Genomic DNA, 8,866 nt, shown 5'->3' with positions numbered 1-8,866 from the left:
CTAGTTACGAAATATATTGACAGTAATAAAGTGACTCAATCTGAATTCTCTCAAAATTGGCTATATCAAAATATTCTTTTAGAAAAAGAATAGAAATTTTTGGAAAAAACTTTCAAGATTATAAAGAAGGAGCTGAAGATTTACTATATCAGATTATGCTAATATATCCAACAATGAAAATGAAAAAGTATCCAAAATAATTAGGTTATCTAAAGGAAAAAATTCAATATGTGACGCTCCACGAGAGAAGGGACCTATCCTCGAAATAATATTAGGCTCAGTTTTCCGTGCACCATACATGAAAACTAAGCCTAATATTATTTCGGAGATAGGTTCCTTCTCTCGTGGAGCGTCACATATCTAAAAAAAGCAGAACCATGACAAAATCCACGGGACACAACATTATTCTTGATTATCGAATATCGGAATAATGACATTGACAATTATCAATGGTTACAAGATATATGATGAAATTGGTCAAACAAATGTCAACCGTTCGGATTCGATCTAAATATTTAATTCTTCGTTTCTTGAATTCTAATCAAACTTTAGATTTAAAATCAAACCAAACTAGGATCATAACGAATTATGAAATATTCCTGAAGAATGTGTGGAACGATTTTTTCTTTGACGTTACCATTCTTGAAGATTTTGGCAGAAAAGTTGTGATCCATTAACTAAATCCCTTTGGCTTCAGAAAGCAAAATTACCAAATGAATCAGATTGTCAATCAATCAAATCCATTTGCTCTTTACGAAAAGAAAATATTTTCCAAAAAGACGTTATTGTTCCCTGATAAACTGAAAAATCTAAATGGATATACACTGAATGTCGGAGTATTATAACTATAATGCCACTTATGTATGTAATCAAAAATTCAACAAAGCATGCAATTGAAATTTTTTGATTATATGCTGCAATAGTTAAAGTTTTCTCAATGGTATTGAATTTTAAAATTTCAATGATTAATTTTAACGGCGGATTAGGAAAGTTTTCCTGCATCAACATAGGAAAAAAAGGTTTAATATCACAGTGCTACAAAAAATTTTTTTTTAAAAAAACTTCTTATGAAACCTATTGGAGGTTGTAGGTCACAAAAAACTAAGAAGAAAACTTTAACTGATGTTTTCATCATTAATTTTAATTTAAACATTTTTTCTCTTCTAGCGCTATTAAAGCGTATTAAATTCTGCATCCAATGAGCCCTATTTGAATAGATTTTGTAAAAAATTAACTGAATTATTGTAGTTTTTCTCTTTACAGTTCTAGTAGCTGATTCATGTACATGTACTTACACATGAAACCGTTCATGTCCTTGTACAATTTCATATGGAAAAAATTTTTTTTTCAACAAAATTTTAGATTTTATTAATTTAGAACCATTAAAACTCTTTAATTATGTATGTTAAGAATTATTGGGCAGCTGTAAAGTTGTAAGAAAACTACTGCGCAGTCTTTAAAGTTCTTCATTTTTACTAAACGAAGACATAAATAAACATGTATACAAGAAGATGTATCAAATCTGGTGCAAGAAAAAGTACATGAATCTGCACAAGCATATGTACAAGAACACATATACATTTTCTTGTATACAAATATTAAATAAATTTTTTTGTACAAGATCTTGTACAGGGATTTTCAATAGGGTATAAAATAACAATTTAGAAATATTTCTATTAAAACAATATGAGAAATCTCGAATTCCAATTTACTCTTTATATTATAGTAAAGAGAAAATCTACAATAATTTAGTTAATTTTTTACAAAATCTATTCAAATAGGGTTCATTGGATGCAGAATTTAATACGCTTTAATAGCGCTAGAAGAGAAAAAATGTTTAAATTAAAATTAATGATGAAAACATCAGTTAAAGTTGAAAAATTGCGAGAAAAATGACAACTTCTGGACATTTTTGTAATTTTTCTCTTATAAATATTAATTTAAACAAAAATATCGAATATGGGCTAAAAAGCTCCGTTTCTCAGCTTTAAAATGAAAAAAAAATTTGAAATCGGTGCAGAAATAAGAAAGTTACAAAGGTTTTTATGCATAAACATACGTAAAAATGGTTTTCTGGCTCTAAAATGAAAATTTAGGGGTGTTTGGAGAATTTTATAAACACCATTCTTCTTAGTTTTTTGTGACCTACAACCTCCAATAGGTTTCATAACAAGTTTTTTTAAAAAAATTTTTTTTGTAGCACCGTGTATCTATTCCACAAGAACCTCAAAAAGCAAAGGAAAGGATTATTTTTCCTGTATTTTATGATAGTATTATTTTACTATACAATTCAAATTTTTTCTTCAATGACTGATTTTAATTTTTACACTGAAGAGGAATTTTCAATTAACAATTTGAATGACTTGATGAAAAGTAATTTAACCATTTTAGCTGCAAACAAAGTTGCTGCTTATTATAAAACGGTCATAACGAATGATTCTCTAGAATTGTGGTTAAAAAAATATGGTCAATCTAAATATATTCTGAATTGTACTAAAAATTTGATTAAGTATAAAAATAAGTCTTGTTTAATAAGACTGACCATTGGTCAATGAAACACTAGATTTTACGGAGAGAAGAATGTGTTTAAATTTCTTCTTGAATATTTGCAAACTTTGTCAGTTGCGTTTTTGATGCAATCAGGTTCTCCATTTATCGATAAATTCCATGAGATTTGTGGCTTGACAACTCAATTTGGCTTGATAATTGGATAACAAGAACAAAAGTTACATGTTTTTTTTTTTTTTTTAAAAGAGACCAAAAATTTAAATTTGAGAAATCTCAAAAAATTTTGAAAATTTTAAAAAAATCTTTGTGGGCTTTTCTTGTTTCCAAATTTTGAGAAAATTTTGAGCCATATTTCCATTTGAAGATCCCCTTTTTTCAACAGTACCAAGGGGGAATTGTATTCTTTGCGCAGATTGTTTAATCAAAAGAAATCAGTTTCTTGAAAGAAATATTTAAGAAGAGATTTTAATAAAAAATCTAATCGGCGAAGAATTGGTGGCGTTCAAAGTTCCAAAATTTCAATTAAATTTTCGGCATATAATGAAGGCCGATAGCGCTTTTTAGCTAAAGGTCTATTCATGTGCGGTTATTGTAAAAAAGCAATAACATCAACATTTATGGATGCATGTGCCCAAGGTACACTATATACCTATAAAGGTAGGTTTCATTAAAATTGCTCCAATTATCAAAAATTTTTGTAAACAGTAAAAAAGTTACACAACTAAATGAAGCGCAGTGTATTTATGAAATTTCTAACCAGTAGGGTGTCCAGCAAGAAGTACAAAAAAACTTCCCTGACTTTTTTCTAACCTTTTTCTAAATTTTTTTAAATAAATATTTAATATTAAAAAAATGAAAAGTATCAAATATTGAAGTATTTTTAAGATAATAAAAAATATTTTATTTATTAGCATTATAAACTTTTTCTTGAACCGAAAAATTTTAAAAATTCATAAAAATGTTTATTTTTGGCAAATTTTTAAAAAGTTCCCTGACTTAATTAAATTCCCTGACTTTTTCCTGACCGCTGGACACCCTGCTAACATTCACGTTTTCATTTTAAAAAAACAAGTGCAATTAGTTAATTTAAAAAAGAGGAGGTCTGTTTTCGGCCCCCTTGAAATTTTCATTCAAATAATTGAAACTAATTTTCGACCAAAGAAAAATGATATTTTTGAGGATCAAAGGTTGAATGGGGGTGTTTTAAGCATAATAACCCCTAAATAATAACGGTTTTTTAAAAATAAAAAATCGCTCAAAAATAAATATATCAAAAATATTTTGAATGGTGAACCAATTGGCTTGAAAATCGTTACTCGGGGGTTTTCGGGGTCGCTGATTACGAATCTGCAGTTAGTTTTCCAAAATTCAAAATGGGGGATGACTTTTATTAAAAGGCGGAAGATTTTCAAGTCAATTAAATAATTTTTTATAAAAGTCGTCCACCATTTTGAATTTTGGAAAACTAACTTCAGATTCGTAATCAGCGACCCCGAAAACCCCCGAGTAACGATTTTCAAGCCAATTGCTTCACAATTCAAAATATTTATGTTATTTATTTTTGATCAATTTTTTTATAAAAAAAAAATTCTTATTATATGTATTTAGGGGTTAATATGCTCAAAATACCCCCATTCAACCTTTCATCATCAAAAATACCATTTTTCTTTGGCCGAAAATTAGTTTCAATTACTTGAATGAAAATTTCAAGGGGGCCGAAAAATGGCCTCATATGCCCTCCTCCTTTACCGAACTGTTATATGCACCATTCGAAAGAGCGGTTTAAAGAGCGGTTTTTATCACATAAGAAATGTTTATTGCAAAATTTTTTCCATAAATTTTAAATGCTAAAATAAAGTGTCAAACTTTGACAGAAATTTGTACATTTGAGAGTTAAATGTTTAAACGCCTTTTTTGAAACTGTTGGATCGCATAACGCGAGTTCTAAAATTAATCGATTTTTAAAAAAAGTCATTTTTTCGTAATTAAATCCTTTAAGCAGGCTTAATCCAATTATCCGTTTCTTTTTGGTTTTTAGCTACAATTCGGGGTAGCTTGTCCGCCGATAAACCAAAAATTTTTTTGGCTATGACATCAGTGCTCTCTGGTGACCAAACCGACCCAATAAAAAAGATTTTGCTTCTCTTTAAATCTGAATTAGTAGAAAACTACTAATTAACAGTAAAACCGTGAACGAATCAGCACTATTACAATTAGTAAAAACTAACTAATTTTTAGAAGAAAACAACTAATACTGCCCTGCAAATTTCAAATTTTTTTCTTGCTAATAACATGGGATATAGTGTTTTCGAACGGATTTTTTGTGCTGAACACGAATCCGGGGTCGAAAACTTCCCATCACGTCACGCTTTCGAGAAAATAGGTGTTGAAACCCCTAAAAACAGGGTTTTTGGGCATTTTTGAAAAATTATACAGCGAAAACCTGACGTGGTACAAACTTTGCTGATATCAGAAATTAAAGGTTGGTTCATGCCCTTTCAAACGAGCCCTATTCGAAATTGATCGCACTCACCCTTAGAGCAGGGGGTGTGTTTTTGTCTAGGGGTGCACGAAAAAAATATAAACATAACATAAAAATTCAAAATGGATAACAATTCAATAAATCATTTTGAATTTTTGAAATCTGACTTCAGATTCGTTATCATCGACCTCAAAAACCCCCGAGTGACCATTTTCAAGTGAATTGGATCAAATTTTTATTTTGACATCCGCCATATTGGATCCGCCATTTTGAATTTTTGAAATCTGACTTCAGATTCGTAATCAGCGACCCCAAAAACCCCTTAACTATCATGATTTATTGAATTGTTATCCATTTTGAATTTTTATATTATGTTTATATTTTTTTCGTGGACCCCTAGACAAATACACACCCCCTACTCTAAGGGTGAGTGCGATCAATTTCGAATAGGGCTCGTTTGAAAGGGCATGAACCAACCTTTAATTTCTGATATCAGCAAAGTTTGTACCAAGTCAGGTTTTCGCTGTATAATTTTTCAAAAATGGCCAAAAACCCTGTTTTTAGGGGTTTCAACCCATATTTTCTCGAAAACGTGACGTGATGGGAAGTTTTCGACCCCGGATTCGTGTTTAGCACAAAAAATCCGTTCGGAAACACTATGTCCCATGTTATTCGCAAAATCGATGCAGTGCAGTGTAATTTAACAGTCAAATTTAACCAATTATTTGTAAAAAAAATTACTCAAATAAAAAAAATTTGATTAACTAATTAATTAGTCATTTTTGACTAAAAATTAATTATTACTGTTACTAAATTCATTTAATAAACGAATCGGCGCTGTTGAAATAGTTAAAAGTGACTAATTTATATTTAGAGAGATAATTTTTTCTTGAAGGTTTAATGGCCTCTAATGTTATGAAAAAAATTGCGTTCCTTTAATTGAAGTAATGAACGAGACAATTTTTTTTTGAAACCGTTTTTTACTGCTTGAAAAGTGCGCATTTACGTGATTCTGCTTCTTTCACTATTGGGTTCCGGGCGCAATGTTGGGCCCTACAATGAAAAACTAGTTTTCGTAAATGAGACCACTAATTTTCAATATGAAATTCGTAATTCCTATGAAATTCTGCGTTCAGACATGTGGTATAAGTGCCCAAAATATTGGGCCCAATCCAAGATATTAGGACCCAACATTTTTCTACAGATAAATAAATTTTAAACAAGAGGTCTCAAAACGTACACGGAGAAAAATGGAAAAACGAATAAAGTAACTTTTACTACTTTAAAAGTAAAATTGGACCTGTCCGAAGTTTCTGCGCATCTCTGGCAACTTTTACTCGAAAAATAGTAAAATTGACTATTTCTGTAGTAAATTTTACTGTTTCCGTAGTAATTTTTACTATTTCTGAAGTAAATTTTACTATTTTTGGAGTAAAAGTTGCCAGAGATGCGCAGAAACTTTGGACAGGTCCAATTTTACTTTTAAAGAAGTAAAAGTTACTTTTTCTTTTTTTCCGTGTACAGATTCACTAAAATTTTAAAAAAGTCAAAATCGACCAAAACGAATAATTTTTCTCACTTATGATGAGAATTTAAAAATAAATTTTTAATTAAAAATTAAAAAAAAAAAATATTTGGAATTTTATGAGTAAGTCACTGTTATTTGTGTTAATTTAAGGTGGTTTAAACAGAGATAATACATAGTTGCTCATATTTTCTCAAAATAAAGTAATTTTGCCCTGCATTTTACACATTTTTCATCCATTTTTGTCCTTTTCTTAAAAAAAGAGGTATAACTTTTTTGTTTTAATCACTATTAAAAATTGTCAGAGGAAAAAAGTGTTTATTTATAATCGTATTTTTCGAAAAAAAAATTGAAAAAATTTTTTTTTATTAAAATGCGAATTTTTGAAAATTTTAAAAACTCAAAATTTGAATAATTTTGTTGATTTTTGACGAAATCATCTGGCCAACGAACACAGGCGAGATTTTGGTACACTTAAAGTGTATACCAAATTTGAAGTCGATTCATTAAAATTTGTTCGAGTTATCGTCGGACCAAATTTTGTCTACAGACATACATACAGACAGACATTTTTTTAAGACCCATTTTTTCGGCATCAGAAAGTCTCAAAACGTCGAGATTCACTGGAATTAGAGAGGGCTCAAAATCGCCCAAATGTAATACCTTCTCATTATGATGAGAATGTAAAAATAAATTTTAAATTAAAAATTAAAAAAAAAATTCGGTATTTTATGAGTAAGTTACTTTAATTTATGTTAATTTAAGGTGGTTTAAAGAGAAATAATACATATTTGAACACATTTTGTCAAAATAAAGTGATTTTGCTCTGCATTTTACCCATTTTTCATCCGTTTTTGTCATTTTTTGTCTTTTTTAAAAAAAAGTGGTATAACTTTTTTGTTTTAATCGCTATTAAAAATTGTCAAAGGAAGAAAGTGTTTATTTTTAGTCGTAATTTTCGAAAAAAATTTGAAAAAATTTTTTTTTTGAAAAATGCGAATTTTAGGAATTTTTAAAAACTCAAAATTTGAATAATTTTGTTGATTTTTGACGAAATCATCTGGCCAACGAACTCAGGCGAGATTTTGGTACACTTAAAGTGTATACCAAAATTGAAGTCGATTCATTAAAATTTGTTCGAGTTATCGTCGACCAAACTTTTTTGTCTACAGACAGACATACATACATACAGACATTTTTTTAAAACCTATTTTTTTGGCATCAGAAAGGCTTGAAACGTGGAGATTTACATGAATTAGAGGTTGGTCAAAATCGGGCAAATGTAATACTTTCTCATTATGATGAGAATGTAAAAAATCGCATCTTGCGGAGTGTTTGAGATCACAGATGAGGAATTAAAAACTAATTTTCAAATTGGGCACGGAGCCCAATGTAATATTCCTCAGCCCAATGTGAGGCCAACAGTAAAAAAATTAGTTTTCTTACATAAAACCCACTAATTTCAGTATCCATTTAAAAACGCAATACTTTTTTACTGTGGGCCTCACATTGGGCCGAGGAATATTACTTTGGGCTTTGTGACCGCAATTTGAAAATTAGTTTTCAATTCCTCATCTGTGATCACAAACACTCGGCAAAATGTGATTTTTTGAAAATTTTTTTTATTTGTAGAAAAATTTTGGGCCTAATATCTTGGATTGAGCCCAATATTTTGGGCACTTATATCACATGTCTGTGTACTGAACGCAGAATTTCACGGGGATTACGAATTTCATACTAAAAATTAGTGGTCTCATTTAAGAAAACTACTTTTTTCATTGTTGGTCTCAACATTGGGCCACGGGCCCAATTTTTTGGATTCCAAAAAGGTAGATCTCTTTTTTTGGAATAACTTTTGTCTTGAACATTTTTTACAAAAATTCGTACTTTTCGAGATATTTGCAAGTTTCCATACGTATATGAATTATAAAAGTTTCAATTAAAAAAAAAACTTAAAATTCAGTTAAATATTAGAAGCCGTAGAATTTTTTTTAATGCAGTAAATTATAGATTCTAACGCACTGTGTGTAAGCGCGGTTTCTGAGAGCAGAAAAAAAACCACAGTTTGTGTATATGTATCTACTGCCAGCAGTATTGCGTGTGTGTGTTGGATTGGTGTTTACTACTCGAATTAACATGAACATCGATATAAATCGATCTTTTTCTTTTCGAGAATTATCGATCATGTTTTTCACTAAAAAAAAGGAAATAAAAAAACTTTTTGTAAAATAAGACAAAAAATTTATAAAAATTGCTTTCTAATTTGTACACATCTAATTGTAATATTAATTTAAAATTAAATAATTTTTTTTTTATTTTGTTCTTTTTTTAACTTAAAATAAAGGCAAATT

The sequence above is a fragment of the Leptopilina boulardi genome, unplaced genomic scaffold (assembly GCF_019393585.1).
Source record: "Leptopilina boulardi isolate dan_hultmark-lab unplaced genomic scaffold, ZJU_Lbou_2.1 LbouV2_341, whole genome shotgun sequence".
NCBI classification, from domain to species: domain Eukaryota; kingdom Metazoa; phylum Arthropoda; class Insecta; order Hymenoptera; family Figitidae; genus Leptopilina; species Leptopilina boulardi.
This window is presented reverse-complemented; position numbering follows the sequence as displayed.